Here is a 27,130-nt window from a genome sequence, read left to right as displayed (position 1 = left end):
TCATTTATAATAATTAGATGACACATATTTTGCGGTTTTGAATTCTTAGCATGTTTAACTGAAATTTTTAAGTTTTTACACATATGAAAGATAAATCATCTGAACAAAAGAAAGTTGGCACAACTTTTATTGTTTGTAATTCTTAGTATTTAAAACTAAAAATCTGATATTTTTTATACATATGAAAGATTCCCAGTCAAAATGTCATATTCACTGATTCAGCTAGAACACATTAGACATTTGTGGTTGTCGGTACAAGCAACAACTAAATGATCAGTTGTATTTGTGCACTTAAGGTGAAACCACCGCCAGCAAATGACACACAAAATGTACTCATCCCTGTACTCTGGATCAACCTTACATTTTGACGAGTAGCACAAGGCCCAGTTCTTAGTGTTTGTGTGATTTAGCTTTCACCCTTGCAAGGTAGAGTTTAGAGCTGGGCGGTATAACCAAAGGTTTACAGTATATCATGGTATTTTTCAAAGTTAGATCGGTTTGACGTTACACAACTGTTTTTTTTTTTTTAAATATAATTTGAGTATGACTGGGCATTTACCACATTTTACAGGACACATTTTTGTTTTACGCTTTTGTATTGTTCCCACGTTAATGATGTTATTTTATTATTAGTCATTGCATTAATGATCACAGACGGCTAACATGTTTGTTGGCTAACTGCTTATAGATTTCCTTTTCTTAGAAGGAAAATGCATTGCCTGGTTTTTATTACAAAGGCTTTAATGGGCAAATTACCTCAGTACTTATGTAGTTTGCTGACATTATGCACCACATGAGTGGAATATATTACAAAATACACTGCTCAAAAAAATTTAAGGAACACTTTTTAATCAGTATAACATCAAGTCTACTAAACTTCTGGCATATTGATCTGGTCAGTTAAGTAGCAGAGGGGGTTGTTTCAGCTGCTTTTGTGTTAATGAAATTAACAACAGGTGCACTAGAGGTGCAACAATGAGACGACCCCCGAAACAGGAATGGGTTAGCAGGTGGAGGCCACTGGCATTTTTCCATCCTCATCTTTTCTGACTCTTTTTCACTACTTTTGCATTTGAGCTACGGTCAGTGTCACTACTGGCAGCATGAGGTGATACCTGGACCCTACAGAGGTTACACAGGTCTTAGTCCAACAAAACGCTGAGCATATTAGCTGTTCTTATAAAGAAAATAAAGTCATTATTAGGGCTGCAACTATCGATTATTTTAGTACTCGAGTATTCTTTCAATTATTCCATCGAGTAATCGGATAAGAAATACTTTTGTCTTATTAAATAGCAATATAATCTTAAATGCAAAATAAAATAATGTCAAATAAAATTACTGAAAAAAAGGTTTACATATGTCTTAAACTTAGGTATAAATTGGAACGGCCTTTACTCTCTGTGTTCTTGTACATTTGTAGTTGGCATAAAAATGTTCTGACAAGTTTGTATCACCTGGATGAGGTAGGAATGGTGTGTGCATGTTCATGTGTGTGTAAGTGAATGTAAGTGAGAGTGTGTGTGTTTAAGTGTGTTAGAGAATGGGTGTGTGTGTAAGCCTTTAAAGGAGCATGTGGCGGTTGGATAATTCAGTGTCTGAGTTTCACCAGCCCAAGGTTGTTGGGGGAAAGGGGTGGGTGGGTAATTTTTGTATTATATTTATATAATATTTCTATTATAATTATGTAATATTATTCATATCAATCTAAATATACAAAATAATATCACTAAAGCATTGAAATAGATCTAGTTGAGTACACCCCATGCTCCCCTTTAGACTCACCCCTGCATGCTGCAGTTATGACTGAGGAAAAGTGTAACGGTCAGCCTGCTGCAAGTTTCCAAATCTAAATACTGTGTCAAACTAAGCTAACAGTTTATCTGCATACAAACAGCTTCTACTTTAACTTGTATAGCTTCACTATAGCCTTGCTGCTGTGGAACACAGACGGCGGTGGATGGGGGCAGCTGAAAACATCGCTTTTCTTCACATTTCAGCTTGTTGAACAGCTGGTTTGATTAAGGACTCTCGCCAGCTCTTTGCCAGTAAAGGTTTAGTAGCGATTACAAGCACTACTGTTGTTTTCCTTCACTCCACCTGAGTTCACCATCTCTGTAACGGAACCGTCTCTTTGCTGTTAGTGTATAGACAGGCTCCAGCTCCATGTTAATTAAATTACGACAGCATCATTTTCACTGCTCTTATGTTATCAATGTTTTTATTTAGGAAAAATAGGGGCTGCTTCAGCTGAGTCTCGTTATACTTTTTTTATTCACACATATGCCCATAAATACATTTCTATCGCAGGTCTATTTTAACCACGAATGTGAGTGAAACGCTCTCGCTAATCTGGTGTTGGTTCCTCTATGTGGAGTGGATGCATAGACTGGGTGCTTTCTGTTGAGATGTTCAATCATTAACGTTGTGCTATTGTGGTAAGCTAATTCGATTTTACAATGGACACACTGTCATGCCCTGCTCGTCGGCTCCTCCTGTGTGCCACGCCCCCTGCTTGCCCACGTGTGTTTCCCGGATTGTACCCAGCTGTGTCTGCTTATTTTCAATCAGTCCTGTGTATTTCAGTCCGTGTCTTACCCGAGTCCTTTGTCCGTCATTGATGTCTGTTGCCGTCCTGTGTTCCCTACCCCCGATTTCCTGGTAATAAACCCCGTTCGTCCTGAAATCTGCCTGCCTACTTCCTGATTCCCCGCTTGCCCGCACGATCGCCGCTTACCTCCGCGACCGATCGTGACAGAATGACGGACCCTAAGAAGAAGCGGAGAAGGAGGAAGAAGCTCCCAGAAGAGCCGATCTGTCTGGGCGCCTGCTCGCTCTCCAGCCCTTGGCTCCCTCAGGAGGAGGAGCTCGTCCTGGGTCCCGACCTGGGACCGTACGGTCTGGGACCCTGCTCCCTGGCGAGGCTCTGGGCTCCGAGCGAGGATGAAGAGGACGAGCCCTTCGTCTTCCCGGACCCAGAGCCCCTCCCTGCGGAACAGCTACCGCCCCCCAAGCGGTGCGATAACCGGCCCGAGCGGCTGGCCAATGGGGGGGCCAGAGCGGTGCGGGAAGCCATCCCGCGAGTCCCCAACTTTCTTAAAGGGGCCCCGTCCATTTCACCCGCGGTCCTAGCTGACCGATACTTCACCCTCCAGGGGCTTTATTGGAGGGTGATGGGAGAACCGGCCCCACAGGCCACCCTGGAGGGGGAAAGACTCGCCGCACAGCTGGGGCAGGACTTCGCCGCCTTCTCTCCAGACTCCCCGTATTCCGACCTGGAGAGAATGGCTGAGGACCTTAGGAGGCTGATCAAGCTCCGGAGAGCACCGGCTTCAGCTTCTGAGCAGCGGCAGCCGACACCGTCACCCGCAGACCCCGCAGACCCCGCTCCCGTGCAGCCGCCTTCGCAGCCGCCTGCGCAGCTATCGCCTGCGCAGCTCCCCCTGCCTGCAGCTCCAGGGCAGACGCCCCCACTGCAGCAGCCTGCAGCTCCCGGGCAGGCGCCCCCACTGCAGCAGCCTGCAGCTCCCGGGCAGGCGCCCCCACTGCAGCAGCCTGCAGCTCCCGGGTTCTCACCCCCACAGCCTCCAGTTCCTGACCGCGCTCCAGTTCCTGACCGCGCTCCAGAGGCGCCCCCTCCGCCTGCAGCAGCTCCAGAGGCGCCCCCTCCGCCTGCAGCAGCTCCAGCTCCTGTCCCTTCTCCCCCAGTGACTCCTCTGCCCTCGCCCCGGCGCCATCGACCCCGACCTGGGGTCATCATGTCTGTGTCCCGTAAAGGGAGGGGACACAGACGCAGGGCTGGGGTCCCGCCCGCCCTGCCCCCTGGCTCGCCCTGCCTCGCCTGCGCTGGGGCTCGGTTGGCGCCTGCGGGTCCTGGCCCTCCGGGTCGGCTGTCGCCTGCGGGTCCCTCTCCGATGCCTCGTCAACCTGCCTCGCTCCCCCCTCCGGTGCCTGGTCCGTCGCCGGGGGGCTCCCCGACGGCGGCTCCTCGGTCGCCTGCGGGGCCCCCACCTTCGGCCCGTCGGAGGACGTCGCCGCCTGCGGCGGCTCCCCCCCTCGCCTTGCCTTCGCCCTGGCCCCTTCCAGCTCCCTCGTCCCCTTCCCTGGTGCTCCCTCCTGCTCCCTCCCTGGCCCCTCCGTGGGTCCCTCGCCCTGTCTCCTCTGCCCCTCCGTGGTCCCCTCCGGCTCCGGCCTCCCGGCCGTCTGCGGCCCCTCCGGCTGCCGCCCGTCGCCCGCTGGGGCTCCCACGGGCTCCCCTTTGTTCCCCCGCCTTCTCTCCTGCCCCGGTCCCGCCGGTGTTTGTCCCTCCTCCTGCCTCTGTCCCGCTGTCCTCTGTTCTTGGTCCCTTTGTTCTGCCCCGCTCCGCTCCTGGTTTCCCGTCGTTCCCTCCCGTCACTCCCGCTCCTTTTGTTCCTCCTGTTCCCTCTGTTTCTCCCTTCCTGATTTGTCTTTCTGCCTTCCCTGTCCTGTGTCGGCTCCTGTCTCACGTCCTGTCGCTTGCCCTGTTTTGTGCCTCGGTCCTGTTTCCCGTCTCTCGTTGATGGTTCTGTTTTTTTTTTGCTCCAGGTCCTGGTTCCCGTGTCCCGTCTGTCGCCTCCTCCCTGGCGCGCCCGGTGAAGCGCGCCTTTGGGGGGGGTTCTGTCATGCCCTGCTCGTCGGCTCCTCCTGTGTGCCACGCCCCCTGCTTACCCACGTGTGTTTCCCGGATTGTACCCAGCTGTGTCTGCTTATTTTCAATCAGTCCTGTGTATTTCAGTCCGTGTCTTACCCGAGTCCTTTGTCCGTCATTGATGTCTGTTGCCGTCCTGTGTTCCCTACCCCCGATTTCCTGGTAATAAACCCCGTTCGTCCTGAAATCTGCCTGCCTACTTCCTGATTCCCCGCTTGCCCGCACGATCGCCGCTTACCTCCGCGACCGATCGTGACACACACTGTACAGTATGTTAGCTTTTCTTTTGTTTGAAATGGTCCCAAACTTTAGACATTTTTCATCTTTTTCTCTGACTTTCCTCGCTATTTTCCCTGTCTTCCTCCATTGCGGCATCAAGACAAACCTGCTACATGCAAAGCAGCGTAAGCACACTGTGCGACGGTGATAATCCCCCGAGTGAAACACGCTGATCACTAAGCAGTACATAGTCATGCGTTTTACACGAAGCATCGAAGCAAAGAATTCGCATCGAGGATCTTTTGTAATCGAGTTATTCGAGTTACTCGATGAATCCTTGCAGCCCTAGTTAAATTATAACAACATTTTAAAATACGGTGGCAGAGTGATGAAGCGGTATTACCATATTAGGACACCTCAGTATGACAAGGCATCATCAGAATTTAACCCTCTGGGGTCTAGGGGTAGGGAACACACTTTCACTGACTGGGGTCATGGTCACATATTAGCTTTACAGAATTAGTAAATATAAGATTAGTAAATATAAATTCCAAATGCCAGTTGAATTAAATTTACCAGACTTTGACTATCATTCACAAGTATTTATGATTTTTAAATATGGATGATTTTTAAATGAATGGATATTTAAAATGTTTTTAGAATGTAAATTGTTGTTTACAGTAGTTAAACAATGCCATAAACTAAAATATTTATCTTACCTGTAGTGCCCCCTTGCTCCTTGCAGCTTCTGCAATAATTCTAGCATACGCGTCTTGGCGCTGGTCCTCTGTAAGGTAGGGCAGGACTTCAAGCCTTGGATCTACATCTGAGGCCACATAAAAAATCTTCATGGGCTTCATAGCAGTGACAATTTCTTCAGCAGCTGTTATGTCTGACTCGCTTAGTGTGCAGATCTCCTTCTCCGTCTTCCTCACTTCAGCTGAGAAGAGGGCGGCATGGATTGCTGACTGTAGTTCTAAAAAGTGCTCCAGTATGTCATGTGCACTATTTCACGTGGTAACAATGTTAGTGAGCAATGTGTTTTGAGGTAAGTTCAGCAACTTTTGTTTTTCACGGAGTACATGGCTGGCTGTAGTGCTGTGTTTGAAAAAACTGCTTATTCTAACCTTTCCCGGCAATCGAGTGACTGATGCTAGCTTTAGCGGACACTGTGAAGCTAAATTCAGTGTGTCAGCAAAGCATTTAAAATATGGCATATTGGCAAGCTGCGCTGCAATGGTCATGTTTGACTATGCTTTTTATGTCCCATACCTCCACTGCCCCTTTCAACAGCTTGGCGATGTTACCGGCAGTATGGTTCTAACGCAATGCCCTTGTCTGCAAAACACTGGAAATCAGTTGCCAGTCCTCATTAATGAGGTGCGACGTGATCGTAATGTAGGATTCAGTGGCTCACAAAGTCCAGCAATTGCACGTAATTGCCACTCTTTCTGCAGAGAGAAGAGTTATTTTTTTTTTTACAGCTTGCGTTACCTCCTCAACTTACCTCCGTCAGTTGTTTGCGAGTTGGGATCACATAGCACTGCTCCAGGGTGTTGACAATGTACCTGAAGCTGGTGTTTTCTGCCACGCTATAGGGGTGCGAATCCTGATAAATAAAAAACACTACCGATTCTGTAATTTTTTGAGCACGAGGCAAGGTGGATGGGAGTTTGCGATATCGAGCGTACTTTGTCTTTTTGTGTTGATAGGCTTCGGTTGTTGCCGTACTGTATCTGGAAGGCGCATGATCAAATGAGCTCGTAAATTGGTTGTGTTACCTGAAAATTTTACAGAAGCATGACACAGCGTGCAAATTGCATTTCCTTTATCCAAGTCCATACTACCTGGCTAATTTTTTAAACAGAAGTGTGCCCACACGTCGGCTTTATATGTTGAAGGGGCCGCTCTAATGACAACCGCTCGGTCTGCCATGTTTTGCGATTTCAATCTGCCAGAAATGCCAAGTGGTAATTCAAAATACCTAGCCGTACAGCGACATCTACAGCAGTTGAGATTGTAGCTGTAGGAAATCCCAAAACGTCCGGTTATATTTTCCATGATTCTCCCCCTTGAAGATATCGATTTTTGGAGTAAGAAATCGATGTAGTATATCATGAAAGGAAAATTCGGGATATATTGATGGATCAATTTTTTTTTGCCCAGCCCTACTGTTGACCAGCTTGGCTCATTGATTTTTATGTGCAGCCGAGGAGCAAATATGTTTTGCCCTGTTTGTGTTTTTTTTTCCAGATCAGGTTCTGCCTCTGGGATTCTCACCATACCAGACCACCTAGTAGTATGACTGCTGCTGTCTCCCTCAGAATTTGATGTGTGCATAGTCATATCACAATTATCCGTGTTGTCCTGTTTTATAGTGACATTAGGGAGAACTTGGGACATATCATGCAACAGGGAGCCATGCATTTTTGAAAGTAATGAATCTGGGGCCGGATTCACTGAGTAATCATAAACTTTTGTTCATGGTTTTTTTTCTTCCGGATTTGCTCTCACTTCCTCTACGCCTTTTCCGCATTAATGATAGGCTGTACTCTGTTTTGTGGAGAAACGTAGCCCGGTACCCATTTCCACAGCCAGAATGTGGAAACACTTCCCTGTGCTAGGGCAGGAGCATGTTGTGCCGCTGGAGGTATTTTGCAGTACGTGGACTGATTTGTTTGATGGACTTTTAACTACGAACACTCCCAAAGATGAATTCAGACTCACCTTATTCGTCCTTGATTCGTCCAACAATGCTCTACAAGGGAATAAATGAAGGTATCTTAACATCCCACAGAGCAACAGTGACCCTCTGCTTTATACTGTAATTTTCAGTGGTGCAACGGATCAAAAAACTCACGGTTCGGATCGGATCACAGTTTTAAGTCACGGATTGGATCAATTTTCGGATCAGCGAAAAAAGACAAGACATATTTAACTCTCCATTTATTTATTTAAGTATTTTTTGCCCATTAAAAAACATTCAACTCAAGACTTATTCCACGCAATTATATAAAAACAAATTAAGGTGCAATATGGGGCATGATAATTATTTCAGCCACAACTTTAGACTATTCCTGTTAGGCTGGTTGCTGTAAATGTTATAATTTAACTACGGCTGCAAGGATTCATCGAGTAACTCGAATAACTCGATTACAAAAGATCCTCGATGCAAATTCTTTGCTTTGATGCTTTGTGTAATCCGCATGACTATGTACTGCTTAGTGATCAGCGTGTTTCACTCGGGGGATTATCACTGTCGCACAGTGTGCTTACGCTGCATTACGTGTAGCAGGTTTGATTTGATAGACATCATCCCCCTTTGGCTCCAGGGGGGGTTCATTGGGAATTAAACCTTTGTTGTTGTTCGGCATTAACAAGAATGGGCTCAATTTCGGACAGAGTAAACTCTGACTCTATTCGCATGAAAGACATAATTTCTCAGTTCGTTACCACAACTGTAAAATAGTAAAATTTAATTAATGGAGACTTGAAGTTTCCCAGACAGTTGCAATAACTCTCATGCCTGGTGGTGTAATTCACAAGCTCTGTGCATTAACTGTGCACATTGGCCCTCACTGGTGCCATGCAGCTGTATGCTAGGCTGTTTGTTTTCTTATTTGTTGATCATTCTGCTGTGTGTGTGACCCCATGCAGTATATTTGGTGGGGGGGGGGGTGTAAGGATCGATATAATCTGGTTTATGTGTATGTTAATAGGATACTAAGCTGTTCTATTTTCCCTCTATACTACATTCACCAGCATGCTGGGCAGTTTGTACATTCCTGCTGTTCAAGATCTTTGTATTATTATTTTGGATGGACCAATTACAATGGAGGTCCAGTACTTGGAGAAGTGTCCATTTTGGCAGAGAAGAAAAACACCCAGTCTGACAGCAAAGACTTCTTGTCTTGTATGTACTTTTTTCTTTTGTTATTTTAATTGTAGTTTGTGGTTGCAATTGTGTGTACCTGGAGTGTTAGAAATTACCAGATGGTTTCTACATGCTGACTAGCAGGGGCCAGCGCCTTTTAAACTGATTCATCTTGTCGTTGCACCCACTGGAGGCACAGGAATTACCTGAGACGGGGAAACTGCTCCCTCATCGCGCTGCTGTGTGCCAAGTGTTTTGGCCATAACTGACCTCGCCATAGATTGTTCTGGAACTCTATTCAGCGGAAGCAGCAGCAGGACACTTGTTCTATGCTGCGGAAATGAGTGAAACCAAAATGAGTGAGTAACCTACACCTATACTGATACGCACACATATCTGTGGCATTGGCAAATCTGGGTTTTAAAGTGGATGCAGTGTAGTGTCTGCTGGATTCAGCTCCAGGAACATCACTGTGCACCAACGATGGGCCCCAACGACAAGCACTTGATTTAAACTTTTTTTTTCTGGTTGTTAATGTGAGTGATTCACCTGCTTATGTTAATATGTGAACTGTGGTATACACACGTATTTGGGAATAAGTGGCTATAAGACCAAGACCTACCCACTACTGAGACCATCCGACTGAAATCAGTGTGGGTGGGAGGGTGGGGTGCTGTAACACCCCCTTTTGCATTTTCGCCAATATCTTCTGAATTGTTAATTCTGGAGTCAAAATTCTTTTTTTTGGTGGCCATGCCCTACCAATGTGCCAGTGGGGCTGGTAAGTTCTGCCTACGAAGTATTTCAGCTGATTAGCAAAATTTCAAAAAACCTACTTTTGTGAGGTAGTCATACCTCTTCTAACCGACAATTGTGATGTCAGACCAGTCTGACCCCTGAGCTGGTTAATAATTGTTTAAAAAAACACGCTCAAACATAACTGTCATGCCCGGCTCGTCCGCTCCTCCTGTGTGCCACGCCCCCTGATTACCCACGTGTTTTCTCCCGATTGTACCCAGCTGTATCTAGTTCATTTGCTCAGTCCTGTGTATTTCAGTTCGTGTCTTACCCGAGTCCTTTGTCCGTCATTGATGTTTCCTGATGTCTGTTGCCGTCCAGTGTTCCCTGCCCCGGATATCCTTATTAAAACCCCGTTTTCCCGTATCCCGCTTGCCTGCCTGCTCCTTACCCGCACGATCGCCGCTCTGCTCGCGATCGCTGCCTTGTCTCCCGTGACAGAATGACGGACCACAAGAAGAGGAGCAAGAAGGCCAGGCGGATCTCGGAGGAGCCAGAGATCCGTCTGGGAGCGTGCGCATTATCCCGGCTGTGGTTCCCGTCTGGGGACGAGGAGGAAGTAATCCTCCGTCCCGCCGAGACAGAGTCCAGCGACCCCGTCCTCCAACCGCCATTCAGGCGGTATGATTACCGGCCCGAGGGACTGGCCAACGGAGGAGGGATACGGAAGGGGAGAGACGCCATTCCGCGCGTCCCCCGCTCTGTTAAAGGGACCACGCCAGTTTCGCCCGCGGTCCTGGCCAACCGGTTCTTCACCCTCCAGGGGTTATACTGGAGGGTGATGGATGAACCAACCGGGCGAGGTTCACCAGAGGTGGACCTACTCGCCAGGCAGCTCAGGGAGGGGTTCGCCGCATTCACTCCCGCTTCATCTCCAGCTGACCTGGAGATCTTAATTGAAGACCTCCAGAGGCTGATCTTGCTCCGGAGAACTGCGGACCCTGAGCCCGCGCAGCCGCCGCTCCCGCCTTCGCCCGCGCAGCCGCCGCTCCCGCCTTCGCCCGCGCAGCCGCCGCTCCCGCCTTCGCCCGCGCAGCCGCCGCTGCCGGCGGACCCCGCTCCCGTGCAGCCGCCATTGCCGGCGGATCCCGCTCCCGTGCAGCCGCCATTGCCGGCGGATCCCGCTCCCGTGCAGCCGCCATTGCCGGCGGACCCCGCTCCCGTGCAGCCGCCATTGCCGGCGGACCCCGCTCCCGTGCAGCCGCCATTGCCGGCGGACCCCGCTCCCGTGCAGCCGCTGCCGCCTGCGCAGCCGCCTTCGCTGCCCCCTTCGCCTGCTGCAGCTCCAGGGCAGGCGCCCCCACTGCAGCCACCTGCAGCTCCAGGGCAGGCGCCCCCACTGCAGCCACCTGCAGCTCCAGGGCAGGCGCCCCCACTGCAGCCACCTGCAACTCCAGGGCAGGCGCCCCCTCCGCCTGCTCCAAGTCCTGACCGCGCTCCAAGTCCTGACCGCGCTCCAAGTCCTGACCGCGCTCCAGCAGCTCCAGAGGCGCCCCCTCCACAGCTGCCTCCAGTCCCTTCTCCCCCTGTGACTGTGTCTCCCTCGCCCCGGCGAACTCGACCTCGACCTGGGGTCATGTCTGTGTCCCGTAAAGGGAGGGGACACAGACGCAGGACTGGGGTCCCGCCCACCCTGCCCCCTGGCTCGCCCTGCCTCGCCTGCGCTGGGGCTCGGATGGCGCCCGCAGGTCCTGGCCCTCCGGGTCGGCTGTCGCCTGCGGGTCCCTCTCCGGTGCCTCGTCGCCCTGCCTCGCTCCCCCCTCCGGTGCCTGGTCGGTCGCCTGGGGGCTCCCCGACGGCGGCTCCTTGGTCGCCTGCGGGGCCCCTACCTTCAGCCCGTCGGAGGACGTCGCCGCCTGCGGCGGCTCCCCCCCTCGCCTTGCCTTCGCCCTGGCCCCTTCCAGCTCCCTCGTCCCCTTTCCCGGTGCTCCCTCCTGCTCCCTCCCTGGCCCCTCCGCGGGTCCCTCGCCCTGTCTCCTCAGCCCCTTCTCGGTCCCCTCCGGCTCCGGCCTCCCGGCCGCCTGCGGCCCCTCCGGCTACCTCCCGTCGCCCGCTGGGTCTCCCTCGGGCTCCCCCTAGTTCCCCCTCCTTGTCTCCCTACGCCCCTGCCTTTGTCCCGCCTGTCTCTGCCCCTCTGTTTTCTGCTCGCCCTTTCGTTCCGCCCGTCTCTGTTCCTTGTGCCCCGGTGTACCCGCCTTGCACTCCTGGCCCCTTTGTTCCGCCCGTTCCTTCTGTGTCTCCCTTCCTGGTTTGCCTGTCTGCCTTCCCGACCCTCTGTCAGGTTTTGTCTTTTGTCTTGTCCCTCGCTCTGTTTTGTGCCTCGGTCCTGTTCCCTGTCCTGCGTTGATTCTGTTCTTGTTTTTCAGGTCCTGTTTTGCCTCGTCCCGTCCGTCGCCCCCTTCCTTGGCGCGCCCGGAGCAGCGCGCCTTTGGGGGGGGGTTCTGTCATGCCCGGCTCGTCCGCTCCTCCTGTGTGCCACGCCCCCTGATTACCCACGTGTTTTCTCCCGATTGTACCCAGCTGTATCTAGTTCATTTGCTCAGTCCTGTGTATTTCAGTCCGTGTCTTACCCGAGTCCTTTGTCCGTCATTGATGTTTCCTGATGTCTGTTGCCGTCCAGTGTTCCCTGCCCCGGATATCCTTATTAAAACCCCGTTTTCCCGTATCCCGCTTGCCTGCCTGCTCCTTACCCGCACGATCGCCGCTCTGCTCGCGATCGCTGCCTTGTCTCCCGTGACAATAACCTTAATCAACAGCAGCAAAGGACACACATACAGTAGTCATTTTGAAATAATTAAAAAATAAAAATTACATCATTTTAAATCAGACTAACACTGTTTAGGGTATGGTTTCACAACTAAAAAATTGACCCAAACAATTTTGTTTAATACAGTACTACAGTCTTCATTAGGTATATGTTTTCTCCTTGTGCTCTGCATGCTCAGTGAATTGGGTTTAGTAATGTGTGGATTCATAGGAAAATTGAAAGGACCTCACATTTAATTCTTTGTTTATTCATTTATTTGTTGGGAAGGACGGGACAAGGAGGGCGAGTCTCCACAGCACATCGAGACTCACTTTGTCACTAATTTGCCACCACTCATTTTGTCTTTGTCTCTGTCTGTCAGTCTGTTCCGGTCTGTGTGCATTTCTGCATTTCTATGCCAAGACAGGACACAGAGACTTGGCACTTTTCTTCCCCATTCTGAAAAGGAAGAAAAAATACATTCATGAAGAACTCAAATCTATGAAAGCCACCTGTGTGGCGCCGTTAAGGAAGGACCACACTGGGAGAAAAACTGGTTGAATAATGGCCTGGCTGCTGGCTACAAATGCTATGTCGAGCAGTAATGTGGCATTAATGATGAGGGGTGGTGATTTACAGGGGCGGTTCCCCCTAAAACTGAAAAAGTTTTAGGAGATGCCTAGTGTTGGTGGTGAACTGTCTGCTTTTCTGTTTTATGGTGAACTGCCCCTTCATATATACTAGAGGGAGCCTCCGCAAGAACAGTGAGCTGGTTCAAAGCCCTGGCGGCAGCCTACTTGTATTTGATGAGCTAGTTGCCCTGGATCAGTTACGCCGTCCCATTTGTGATGTAACACACAAAGAGGAGCCAGTTCCTTGGCTGAACTAGGGTAGCGCAAGCTAAATCCCTGGGATCCTTTAAATCCGAGCCAGATGAGATTATAACAACTCTGAGCTGTTAGTCGAGTTCTCCCCAAATGAGCTTGACAGGCTGAATGGCCTCCTCTCATTTGTAAATTTATTATGTTCTTATGCAGGTATAAAAATAACTAACCCATATGATAAAATGATTTTGTCTAATACAGGACTACAGTCTTCATTAGATATACAGTATGCTATCCCCTCGCACTTTGTATGGGCAGTGAATTGCCCCTACTCACGTGTGGTTTCATAATAAGAAAAATGAAAGTAATGAATACACAGATATATAAATTTATTTATATATATATATATATATATATATATATATATATATATATATATGGAAGGAGGGGAGATTTCTTTATGGACGCAAAGGCTCATTTCACATTTTTCTTCTGCATTCTGAAATGGAAGAAAAAAAAAACATTCATGAAGAACGCAAACCTATAAAAGGTACTTGTGTGACACTTAAGGAAGGATCTGGCTAGGAGAAAAGCTGGCAGAGTGATTGCCTGGCTGCCGGCTGCAAATGCTATGTCGAGCAGTAATATGGCATTAATCAACAGATATGAGGTGAAGATTTAAATATTCTAGAGGGAGCCTGGTGAGGACCTACTTGTGTCGGATGAGCCGGCCTCCCTGGATTGTTTGTGCCGTCACATTGGCCATGTGGCAAGTGAACAGGAGCCAGTTTCGGGGCTGGACTCGATAGGAGAACCTCATGAAAATCAGCGAGTTACAGGTAAGAGCTGGGGAGACAAAGATCATGCAGGGGTCAGAGGCCTGAAAGAAGAAGAGCAACCAGCTTAAAAACTTTAAAAAGTCCCTCTGGAGTCCCGAGTGATCCAGTGGACGCTCATATAGATGGAAGGTGAGCCCTCTGCCTCTTACCGAAGTTCATTCGACCACTGATTATTTCTGGGCTCTTCCTCATATCCATCACAGCGACTATGGGCAGACCCCAATTGATTACAGGTCCCCAGAAGTGCTGCAATCAAACAGAAACATATTCATGCATATTGGATTTTTTTAAACAAGTGCCTAAGGTGCATGCACCTCAAGTACTCCCAAAACTCCTTGCTCTTCAGCTGGTTGGTTGGCAGGTTTGTGAAAGAAAATGCCGACCGTTGCAATTGAATATGCATGCTTTTGTGTTTCATTGTGACTCTTTCAAACTGAAATGTGAAGGTGACATCACCCATTCTATAGAAAATCTTTCATCTACGAAACTTACTGGTTGGTGATGTCTGTTACTTCGAAAACATTTCCATTCTGCGACATCACAAAACTATTATGAAGTGGAACTTTTTTAAAAGTAGCAACACCGTCATTATTGTTAATGGAAAGTATATACAATATACAATCTAGCACAAAAAAACTCCCAAATTCCCAAAGAGCCCACTGCGTAATGTTTTTGTGATGTCACAGAATAGAAAATGGTTTTGTGAAGTCACAGAATGGAAAGGCATAGCAGACCTGCAACCCTGAAAATTAGATGGGTATTAAGTCAAGTATTTCTCCATTATGGGTTGGAACCGGGGCCTAACGCTGCATTCCTATTAAACTCGTAAATTCCGTATTCCTTGTCAGGAATTTCAACTGGAATGCCCCCAGAGCTCTGAATTCAAAAGGGCTGTACCCTTTATCAACAGACGTTAGTTTGGTACTGTGTATTAGCACTCATGTCTTATTTGTGACTCATTGAACTGGTTGTACACGCAGTACTGTCCAACTGCTATCTTATGCTCAGAACACTACGTAATGTGTTACCAACTGATATTGCTAACAGTGGCTGACAAATTACTGGGCTAGAATTGGGGCCTGTTTCATTAAGCAGGATTTCTTGCTTAAGTGGACAACGTGTCAGATTTAAGGTAGTCTGGGCTAAATATAAGTGAACAAAGACAAAGGCCATTTAAACTGGGGTGAATTAAATCTGACAATTTAGCTGGGTAAGCAAGGAGTCTTGCTTTTTGAAACGGATCCCTGGTATTGCTAAATGGCTATCCAACTACCTGTACTGGAACACTGTTATCTTGTGTTTGTGACGTCATTCCCAGCGAGTTCTGACATCACAGATAAAAGGAATGTAATCTAATTTTACGTGTCACAGCACTTACATGACACATAGTACTTGTGCTGATGACTATGTATTATGTCGCTTAGGGAGCAAGCTATGCAGAAACATAAATAGATGTCTAATAAAAATCTCAGTGCCAGCGGCATAGAATGTCTGTCTCAAATTTGGTACTCAAAACTGCCGAACTACTGTACTTGGATGTATGTCTCTTTATATATATTCACCAGTGCATATCTATGTATATGTATTATGTATATACAGTACTGTGCAAAAGTCTTAGGCACTCAAAAGAAATGTTTAGCGCTATTTTTCTGGGTAATAAGTGCACATTTTCTTAGAACAAAAAATATAATTTGACATAAGAACATATGAAAATTACGAGTAACACAATGAAAACTAGTATAAGTCTTCTGTTCTCCAAAAAGTTACTGATATCTACTTGGATAGCTAGATGAACACCACTTCAGTTCCCAAACTTCTCCTCAGTGGCACCCGAACCATTCTATAATTGGGTTATTTTAGCAGAGGTTTTGAAATGGCTAAGCTGACGCATTTTGCTAGATGTAACAGCATAGTTTTACACCAACAATTATTTGAACATAATTTTTTTTTTGGCTGCCTAAGACTTTTGAACAGTACTGTGTATAATCTACAGTTTACTTGTTTTATATCTCAGTTGCTGACATTGCTGCTGCTTTTTCTTGCCTTTAAGGTCCAACGACTATTCTGAGCTCCAAGGTTCATATGGGTGAAGAATGCAAATTCCTGCTTTGGTTACTGACTTATGAAATTGATGCCATGTTTTGTCGTTCCTTGTTCAGCTGCAAATCTGTTTGAGTGAGCTGGATGAAAGTCTGCTGACAATACAGCCTCCCCCTCAGGGCCTGATTTTGGCTGGCCTGGCAGACCTGAGTCGACCCGCTGACACCTTTTTACAGTAACATTTGTTGGTGCTTCTGACAGTTTCCAGCTGTTCAGAATCTGGAGGTGAGTAGGCCTCTGCTGCTGAAGCAGAAGGAACAGGAGGCAGCAGCGCAGTACTGAGCTCCAACCTTTCCATCTGGTCCCATAGACTAAAAGGATATCTGCCCACTTGACTCCACTCCCCTCCAACCCTGTCCAAATCCTTAACCGGAAAATATTTGTTTCATTGCTTAAACATTGGTCCTTAGTACACCCCTCTCCATGTGCAGACTCCAGGCACACAAGGTACTGCCAGGACCAAGACCAGGATGGGCTGCATGGGAGCCAGAGTAAAGCTGAACAGGGAGACCATTAAGGATGCCCAGGGAACAGAACAGACTGGACTTGGCCCAATTGTAGTTCCTTAGAGGCATCTTCCAGAACCTCAGACTAGGGCTGTGTCTGAATTTGGGAGCTGCAAACTTTGAAGGACACGGTCTATGAATGAGTAGCCTTGAGTCATGAAGCGTTTCTCCTTTTGCCTAGCCTGGACACACCTACTTTACCTCTGTGCAATGAGTCTTGGGATATGGTGGACTGTGAAGTATCCATCAGGTGGATCCTTCACGACTTGACAAAAGGAAGACCTGTTTCTACACTGCATTTGAAGGAAGCGTCGAAATAGGACTGCTTTGTCACACCACTGTGACACACACGGACTTCAAATGCAGTCTTCAAAGGATTCACTCCCTGAATTTGGACACAGCCTAGGCACTTACCGTTCGACCATGAACTACTGGGGAGGCACTTACAGCGATAACTTGCCAACAACAGCTGTTTTTATTATTAAAAGTTTCATCGCACTGATAAATTTCACCTTTCCTCCCATTATTGACAAAAGTTGCAGGAGCTGTAGCAAACTAGAAAGATTATGAAGAAACCCAAACTTTAATCACACAAAATAGTCCAATTCCACCTTTCTTCCTTTTATTGAAAAGGCGTAAAAGCAAACTAGAAAGATTCTGAAGAAACTGATCATAATGTAACCAATCCAAAACTAATCACTGCTCCATGATAGTATTAGGCTTAGGTGCATTAATGGTTGCTGTCACCTTCTCATCTGTAGGGTGCAGACCCTTTTTGTCAATCTGATGGTTTATGTTTGCAATGGTGCTTTCCAGAAATTCGCATTTCGAAAGCTTTACTGCAATGCCGTACCTTTCCAGGCAAGTGAGGACTTCATCTAGTTTTTGTACATGTTCTTGCTTTGTGCTGGCAGTGATCAGGATATCGTCAAAAAAATAACATGTGATGTGATCCAGTCCCTGAAGTATCTGGTGCTTCTGCTGCACTAGCTCCAGTTTGCCCTGGCTGCAGTGGCATCACCGCCTTCTGCCCACTGTAGGGTGCCCGCCCCTCGCTGGGCCTCGCCGCCTTCTCTGCCGTCACCTCCTCTTCCCGGCCACTGACTGAAAAGACGGCACAATTAGGGCCATGAGCCCCACAGCATCAACTTCTCGCTGCACTGCTCCAACTGATGCATTCCCACCGTGATTTCACGAGCAAATTTCTCTATTGTAATTGGTTCATCCAAAATAGTAATAATTAAAAAAACACTCAAATGGCAGGAATGTACACGCTACACAGCATGCTGGTAAATGTATACAGGAAAAAACAGGACAGGACTTTAAGTATATTTACAAACAAATATTTAACTTAAGTAGAAAGGCCACTTTTACTAGAGCACATTTGCTTGTTTACTTCTGCTTCTACTGCATCATTACCAGAATTTGTTTACTATATAAGGGTTAAAAACATCAACTTTTATTGATTTATGCAAACACATTTGACTGCCACATAAAACTAGTTTTTGTGGTAAATAAGACGACAGGGTTGCAATCTTTGGTCAGCTGGCTGGTGTGAGATTGTCAATTTGAGACAAGTCTGCACTCACATTTACATGTATGTAAGATTTATTACAGTACCATGTAAATGGTCTGTAGGGTTTGATGTAGCTAATCTTTGGTTTGTAATGGAATAATATAGATTAGCTGTAGGACTTCTTGCTTGAGCATGAGGGTCTGACTGCGTGTAATGCCAGGCGCATAAGAATTGGCAATCTTGAGATAACTGTCCTACACAGCTATTTAATGCTGGTTTGGAGAGTGCATAAAATCAGAACAGAGTGCATAAAATCTTGCAGCCCATGTACTAAAGACAAACTGGAATTTAGAGTTTGCTTCTTGTGTAGTCCGAATTATAGGGTTCCTGGGTCTGGACAGCCCTCCTGCTGCAGTGTGCAGGGGATGGGTAAATGAATGTAATTTACTGGGGCACCATCCAGCCCAGCCCCTTCTAGGAATAATAAAACAGCGTATTATACCTCCTCACAGCTGTCTTGTACGCCATACGTGCCCAGAGCTGATCCTTCTGCTTTCGGAAGCCCTCTCCTGAACCTGATGCCGGTTCTTCCTGACTATTAGTCCTCGAATCTCCAATTTATTATTTGTATGCCCTCAGTTGCGGAGGATTGCGAACACCTGTCAGGTTCGCTCTTGTGTGGGGGGGTGTTACGTGCCGTAAGGTTAGGGGAGGGATTGTCCTGCAGATCCTGATCGTTGCCCAGCTCCCTTCGACTCCGCCTCCCGGACCTGGCCACGCCCCAACCTTCGACGCTGCTTCCGCATCGAGTGTTGAAAAAGCCGTGGCGGGAAATTAGCGGGAGCTCTGCTCACTGTTGGTTGTTATTGGATTGCTTGTGTGTTGATTAATTGTGTATGACAGATTTCTGGTTTTCTGGTCTTGACTCTCGCTTTGCCCCTTCAGTACCTTTGCCTTTGGTTTTGATTGTTTACTGGTTTTGATCTCTTGCCTTCCTCCTGACTACTCTCTTTGCCTCGCCCCTTTGGTTACTGTGTTTCGGCTTTGGTGTGTTCTGTATGTTCATTTCTGTTAAGTGCGTAGGGAGTGACTGCTATTTTGTTTTGCGTACGTGTGGCTTATTCTGTGTTTTGGTTAGGGAGTTAGGCTTAGTCTGTGTCATTTCCTTTTCTCATCTTTTCGTTTTGTTTAGAATTAGTTTAGTTGGGGACGTGCTCGGTAGTGCTGTTTTGTTTATTGTTTTGGCTGTGTCACTCCCGAAGTCTGTGGCCCTATTGTTTGTGAAAGTCTTTGTGAATAAACATATAAAAATACAAAAAAAGATCCCTTTGTGTCCCGTGTTCCCTTCTCCCATCCCCTGGTTGTCTCGTTTTCCCCTCTCCTTTCCCTTTACCTTTCTGACGGTCCTCAACCCTAGACTGAGGATCGTAACAGAAATTGCTGTTTGGGCAGCACTTAGCCCAAAGCCCAGGGGAAGGTCTCAGAACCATTTTGCAATTCTTGCTCCTCCATAATACGAATAATTTCAAAATCCATTCGCTGGCTGACCTCCGAGAGTTTCACCACGTATCCAACACACTGATGATGGAGGACATCACTTTAACGCTCTGGGGTCTAAGGGTAGGGAACATACTTTCACTGACTGGGGCATGATCACACATTCCATTCAATATCATAAACTTAATTCATGGCAAATAAATAATTTCTTATAAATTTGTTTTGGCATTACGCTCATCTTTATTTTAATGTACTTTGTAAATATGGCAGATTTATTTGAAGTTTGTAATTTGCCATCAAAGTATAGAAATTGCAAAATGTAGTTTAGAACACTTGCGGAAACATTATAAAAGTACATAGTAATCAATGGTGGAAGTTTGTTTTGATCTCAGATATCTGATCACCAAAGTCTTGGCTACATGAAGATGACTAAATGGTGTAGTTGCAACATTCAGTTGGATAAATAAATAAGAAAAACCTAACTCGTGTCACTATTTCTGGGCGCCTTTCATTGAATATGTAGCAACTTTCATGTGTGCGCATGAGCCATTCACGCCTGGGCACACCCCCACCTTTTTATGGCGCTGATGGGGATGTATCTGGATCGCGTTTCACCATTGTGTTGTTCATCAAATTACCATGCAGTTGCGATTTGAATACGCGGAAATGCGCTATTTAAAATGTGAATAGTGATCTTCAGGTGAGAGCAGCACTACACGCCCCGGATTGAGGCAAAACGAAGAAAGGTGACATGGTTTACTTTTTTGCTGAATTTAACCTAATTTTGAAAACTTTAATACTTCCAACAATTGACGTTTTGAAAAGAATACAGTTTACTGATTTAGTCAGCGTTTTTTTCATGTTTTCAACACTAGCAAGATATGTGGCATCGCCGATGATGCCGTCGACTCCAGAGGAATAAATGAGCATGACGTTTTTCTGCATGCAGTAAATTAAGCAAGTGATTTCTTTTGGGACAACTATGGCACTACAGGAAAAGAATCAAAATTAAAAAAAAACTCAACATATGAGGGAGGGCATACGAAACCATATACTATGTTTTGTCCTTCGGTCACCCCCCGGTAACCTTGGGGTATCCATGGACAGCTGAGTCACTGGGTACCTTCAAATGGCGACTAGAAATCTTTTGGAAGTACTTGGATTAGCACTTCCAGGATGATACTTTTATTATTTAAAAAATAATAATTAACCATACTACTTGTGGGGCAGCATAGTGGTGTAGTGGTTAGCACTGTTGCCTGGCACCTCTGGGTCCCAGGTTCAAGTCTCCGCCTGGGTCACATGTGCGGAGTTTGCATGTTCTCCCCATGTTGTCGTGGGATTTCGTCCGGGTACTCCGGTCTCCCCCACAGTCCAAAGACATGCTGAGGCTAATTGGAGTCGCTAAATTGCCCATAGGAGTGCATGTGTGAGTGACTGGTGTGTGAGTGTGCCCTGCGATTGGCTGGCCCCCCATCCTGGGTTGTTCCCTGCCTTGTGCCCATTGGCTCCGGACCCCCCGCGACCCAGAAGGATAAGCGGTTTGGAAAATGGATGGATGTATTACTTGCCAACAGAGTTTTTTAGAGTGATAGTCTTCTTAGCCAGGTTCTGTTGAACCAGTATCACAATGTATTCACTGATGAGAATTCTAAGCACTTATGTAAGTCGCTCTGGCTAAGGGCGTCTGCCAAATTCTATAAATGTAAGAACGCAGTCGTTTCATGCTGCTTGATAATGTGTGGGGGACCCCAGGATCTCAGGGATTCCTCTTCCTGGTCCCTGCTGCTGTAGTCTACTCTGGATGGACCTGCTGTCTCCTGTTGACTGAGGCTCATCTTCTAGGCGGCCCACCACCTGAAGAGCGATCTGATGTCTCCGCTGGGGGCGCACTAACAGAGCATTAGCCAGCTTGTATTCTTCTACATAATCAACATTCAAGCTACATTTAAGCTGAAAAACACAATTTATTCAACACGGTTAGGGTTATGAGTCTGCTCTTCCTCATGATGAAACTACTTTTACTCACTGAACAATGTGAGTAATGTAGCCTGAGGTAGGGTAGGTAAGTTACCTGGAGCCAGCTAACCAGTTAGCATTCCCTGATTCACAGGTCGTGATTAAAAGTAATGTAGCGCTGGCGGGATTTGTATGTCCCAGCATGCTCGTGGGCAATGTACTGTACATAGACCTGTTTGTAACTGTTATAGTTAACAGTTATTATTTCCCATCGTGGCATCTGTGTTTGCTTGTGACTTACGTGAATCCTGTTCGATCCTCTTGTTATTAGTGTTGTATGAATGTGATGAGGCTGACTCTGGCATCTTCGATATTTTGGAAGAAGTCATCCATCTTATTAACGTCAGAGGAAGCAAAAGTTTCAAATTAGTGGGATGCCCTTCATATGTAGTGCCAGTACAAATACTGCAGAGCTACTTGCTTGCAGGGGGTACCTATTTGTGACATTCCAACCCTATTCGGGGTTACTGAGGGCACAATTCAACACCGAATGATAAGTCACGTTAACATGTTAACATGCTAGCTGGACATCTGTCTAATAATCATAAAATGCATAACACTGGCTAGATAGCTTATATTTTTAGGAATCAATAAAATATGGCATTGTGCTGTTCTAAATGGAATCAGACCTATTCAGCAACCTTGGGATTGAAGAGCTGGATGAAGAGAACTTGTGCATGAGGTCCTCAGCTGCCACCCACATACCGGATATACAGTAAAGTGATGATTCGTCACCTTAACGCTCAAGGCATATGTCACAGAGTAACAGAAACTATCAGGCTTGCCTACATGCGAGGCAAGTTAAAGTTATGTGAGGTACATGTGATTGCTGTTGTACATGGTGCAATTTGGAAGAGTATTGTTCGATGTGTTTGCTGAAGGCATAGTTCAGTCGTGTACTACCACTTGCCACGAGAGCCAAAATGCTGCTGGTTTTCATTACAAACGCTGTCTGCAGTAGGTGATTTCATTGATCAGCACCTCCAGTCTAGATAAAGTTGAGCGAATCAGTGAAATCACCTGGTTCACTGTAGTTGGAATGAAAATCTGCAGCCTCTTAGCCTTCCACGGCAAATGATTAGAGACCCCTTGAATAGTTAGTCTATTAAAGATATGTGACCCGTACTGGCAAAATGAGTCGGAATGCGCACAGGCTAATTATGAGCTAGAGTCAAAAATGTCAAAGATTTTTTTTTGACAATTTTCATCCAAATTGAGATTTTCCCAAAAATGAGTCCATTAAGTCATCATCTATCGATCCCAATAATCAAAATAGCAAATAAATACCTTGAACCATCATAATTTGAATGTTTTGTACGGGCTTTGTCTTCAGAAATTAGTCCTTTATCTTAAATTTTCTTAGCAAATCCTTTTTCTCCACTCACTCGCGGCATGACTGGGAATCCCCCCACCGATTGTTTGGTATCACCGTGAAGCGAGGCTCACCTACTTCCTAAAAATTTGCATAGAATTTCCAATGACATCACTCTGAACCAATAGAACTCGGTTTTATAAAGCCCTGTTGATGTAAACAACTTCTAACGGATGTAACTCGGTCATTTTTTGTCCAATTTCAACAGACCAAACTCCATTTTGAAAATGTCCTCATTGTGACTCATATGTATGTATATTTAGTAGATATTTATGTAAATGTTTTTGTGTTTTGTGTCTATTGCTAAAGGAAGCCATGTGTCACGTGGGTCCTCAAGGTGTTGAGATGCATACTCTAGGCTTGCAGACTTTGAGACGCAAGTGATACTTTGTACCAGTGCATAACAGTTTATGGCATATACATGGTAACCACAAACTGATACGGTACAATATTTGAATGATATGCAATTTAAAGTAACATGCAACTAGGGCTGGGCGACAAAACGATAGAGATAATGATTGCAAAATAAAATTTCCTCGATTGAAAAATAGATATAGTCGATATAAAGTCGATAGCGACACTTGCTATCACAGACTGGACGATTAAACAAATAAAGCAGCGCAACATTACAATAACTAACGACAAGTAAACCACTAACTTACGTGTATTATTAGAGCATTCGTGTAATTTATTTAAACTTTATTTTACCAGGTAAATTAACTGAAAACCAGTTCTCATTGCTTTACGTGCTTTTCGGGAGAAATAACAGAAGGAACTTCCTGGGATACATACGTCATGTGTGTGACTAAACTCTTCAGCCAATAAGGGCAAAGCTGTGTCGTTACGGAGGCAGTTCCAGTTTGTGCAGCCGGCTGAGAGGTGCTTGTTAAAACGTCACCATGTCACATGGTACAAAAACCTCGCGAGAGCAAGACGACTTAAGACATATCGTGCAGCGCACCATGACGACACAACAGTGCCGTTATTGGCTAATTTTAGAGAAAAAAAATCATAGCAAGTAAACAAAGGGTTAAAATTGAATGAAAGTTGCTATGTCCTATACTGCTCAGGTAGTAGTATAATTTGCATCCATTTGGGGGTCATAAGCTCCCATTGTCTAGAAGCTATTGAAAAAAATCTATTTACCCATTTTTTACTTTTACAACGATCATATAAAATGCAATAAAGTGTTAAAAATGAGTAAAATTCACTGTGTCCTGTGTATGTCAGGTAGTTGTAGAATATGCACCCATTTTGGAGTTACTGGATCCCATTGCATTGAAGTTATTGCAAGTAATCAGTATTTTATTATTCTGACAGTAATTCGATGATGGTTCCTAAGTCAGCGGTGCCTGAGCGTCTCCGAGGCTGTGGAATTGATCTGGCCGTCTTTCGACCGCCTTATGCTGGCTAGTGTGAGTGAAACACTGCCGCTAAATGTGGAGAGTGTGGATCTGAATATCCAGCCAAAAACAGATTTCACCTCGGTGCTGACGAGAGTATCCAGAGTATTGAGTATTGTGTGGCTGCACAAAGTTGAACGGAGAAAACTGATGAATAAAGCTACGTCAGCGCCCAGATACATGGACATACCTGTAGTAAGATACGTAAGTACTTTGAATTTAAATGTTAATTTGCCAAGATGGCGAGTAGCATATTAGCTAGTTAGTTATTGTGTAACTGGTGTGTTCACTAATTAACTTAACATTATCATTGCAGGCCTGTTGCTGGTAAAACCTGCACTAATTTGCTCCCTATGTGATCAGAAATTATTGCAGCTTAAACCTTGTTTCATTCCGCTTAATACTTGAAATATCAATTGGAAGCTATGAGAAAACTGCTTTTCTTTGTACTTTTTGTTGTTTTTGTGATATTTTTAGTTGAGTTTTAAAAATTTGCATTCAAGATTTTCCCCATATAAGAACATGAATACACACCAATGACAGCTTTACAGAGGAGCATGTCTCCAAAGGCCTCCTTCTGGCCAGACCCCTGCCAGCACAACTGTTGGGCCAGTGGGGTTGAGAGGACATGGCCCAGAACTTGCCAAGTGTTGGATGTGGAGTCTGTTCCACCATTAGTAGACACAAATGTAAGCTAAATATGGACATTTATAACATAAATAAAGGTAGAAATAACAGAAATAACACAGAAAATATTAAAATGGTGTGGAAGTAAAATTGGACATTGGTAGCCCGGGAGAGGAAGCATTTTGGGTCTATTATGTCTTAGGCCTTAGGTAAGAAGAGATTGCTTTGAATACTGCGTGACCTCGCTTCGTGATAGCGGTCTGAGGTTAGTTCCACAGACACTGAAAAGAGATCAGACCATGGAGAGACAGACAGCAGAGCAAAGGCGAGGAGAAACCACCTGCAGGAAGAGATTCCAGGCTACCCCAACTGGTGCACAAAGAGTTATAGCTTTATAAAATAGTTGCAGTAGACAATATATAATATGTTGCACGGTAGTGCAAATGTTTAAGTAGTTGTTACATTAATCATACTAATCATATGTTAACCATGTATTTGCAGTGATTCAATGACAATATGTCAATGTATTAATCATTAATCAATGGAACACCCAAACATTAATAGTGATTCATTGTCATATCATCCATCCATCCATCCATTTTCCAAACCGCTTATCCTATTGGGTCGCGGGGGGTCCGGAGCCTATCCCAGAAGCAATGGGCACGAGGCAGGGAACAACCCAGGATGGGGGGCCAGCCCATCGCAGGGCACACTCACACACCAGTCACTCACACATGCACACCTATGGGCAATTTAGCGACTCCAATTAGCCTCAGCATGTTTTTAGACTGTGGGGGGAAACCGGAGTACCCGGAGGAAACCCCACGACGACATGGGGAGAACATGCAAACTCCACACACATGTGACCCAGGCGGAGACTCGAACCCGGGTCCCAGAGGTGTGAGGCAACAGTGCTAACCACTGCACCACCATGCCGCCCCGTGTCATATCATCAATATCTATATACATATCTCAAGTAGAATCTGGAAGCCGAGACAGATTCCGGTAAAATCTGCAAAATGTGTGGATTTTACCTTGCTACCAAGGTGAACCAGTAGAGCAGGAGAATTGTGCTTGTTATACGTTTGAGCTCAGTTTGTTGGTGTTGATTGGTCCGGATTTAGAAGTCTTTATTGGGAATTGGGAGTTATGGTTTATCAACTGGTTGCTCTTTGTACTCCAGGTGACCTGGTACTGAGTGCCAGAGTGTGACGGGAACGCATTGCTGGAATAAAATACATTTTCTTTACTCACCAAACTGAGAGGTCCAAACTTTCATTCTAAGTGTCTCAGTTATCAGAGCAGTTGATTTATAATTTTTCTACCATAATGGAAAATGTTATAATGGTGAGTTTTTTGAACATTCAATGTTTTTGCAAACTTACAATACCATTCCAATGAAACAAGCTTGGTCTTCAGCAAGTTTTCTTGTATGTTCTCCGCATGTTTGTGAGAGGTAAATTAATGGCTTCTGGCAATATGGCCAATATATAGGAGCTATTAGTGAGATAGAGGAGCATCTGCTAGAAAATGGCCATCTCTTCCGTCAGGTACTCCAAGGTGGTGATGATGTCCTGATCTGTTGATGTTAACAAGGTAAGTAATATGTATTCAGTTTGTTGTAAAGTACTACTAGTTAAATTTAACATTATTTTAGCTTTGTCATTGTTAAAGTGACTGATGTTAAGATAAAAAATATATATATTGTATTACTGTAGTTTTTTAGTGTTAGTAATTCAGATACATGGATATGCATATGTGTCTTGTGCTACAGACACTGCATAGACAGATATTCTAATGGGCGAGCAGCTTATCATTAAGGAATTCATGGAAGTAAATTAATGGCAAAACTCGTTGATGCAGAAAAGCACATTGAATTGCACTACTTATATATAAATGCATTGCATTTGATAATGTGTGACTATTTGCGGGCTGGAATTTAATGTGGGTGTACATTTAAACATTGAATATTACCTGTTACTCGGTGATTTTCATGAGGTTCTCATACCGAGTCCAGCCCCGAAACTGGCTTCTGTTCACTTGCCACATGGCCAATGTGACGGCACAAGTGATCCAGGGAGGCCGGCTCATCCGACACACGTAGGTCCCCACCAGGCTCCT

General features: G+C 45.8%; 2 protein-coding genes across 2 annotated transcripts in view; one reads left to right on the top strand and one right to left on the bottom strand.

Moving 5' to 3' along the window:
• Positions 1 to 9,916, bottom strand: part of LOC125715089 (general transcription factor II-I repeat domain-containing protein 2-like) — a 121,213-nt gene extending 111,297 nt beyond the window's left edge. The window contains exon 1 of the mRNA XM_048986330.1: positions 9,832 to 9,916. The gene's annotated coding sequence lies outside the window, so the exon portion shown is untranslated. The remainder of the gene's footprint in view (positions 1 to 9,831) is intronic.
• The window catches only part of LOC125715015 (mitochondrial pyruvate carrier 1-like), a 142,861-nt gene that overhangs the window by 32,215 nt on the left and 83,516 nt on the right, over positions 1 to 27,130 (top strand). The window lies entirely within an intron of this gene.

The sequence above is a fragment of the Brienomyrus brachyistius genome, chromosome 19, assembly GCF_023856365.1.
Source record: "Brienomyrus brachyistius isolate T26 chromosome 19, BBRACH_0.4, whole genome shotgun sequence".
In the NCBI taxonomy this organism is placed as follows: Eukaryota; Metazoa; Chordata; class Actinopteri; order Osteoglossiformes; family Mormyridae; genus Brienomyrus; species Brienomyrus brachyistius.
Note: the sequence above shows the minus strand (reverse complement) of the source record. Positions and strands in the feature narration are given on the sequence as shown.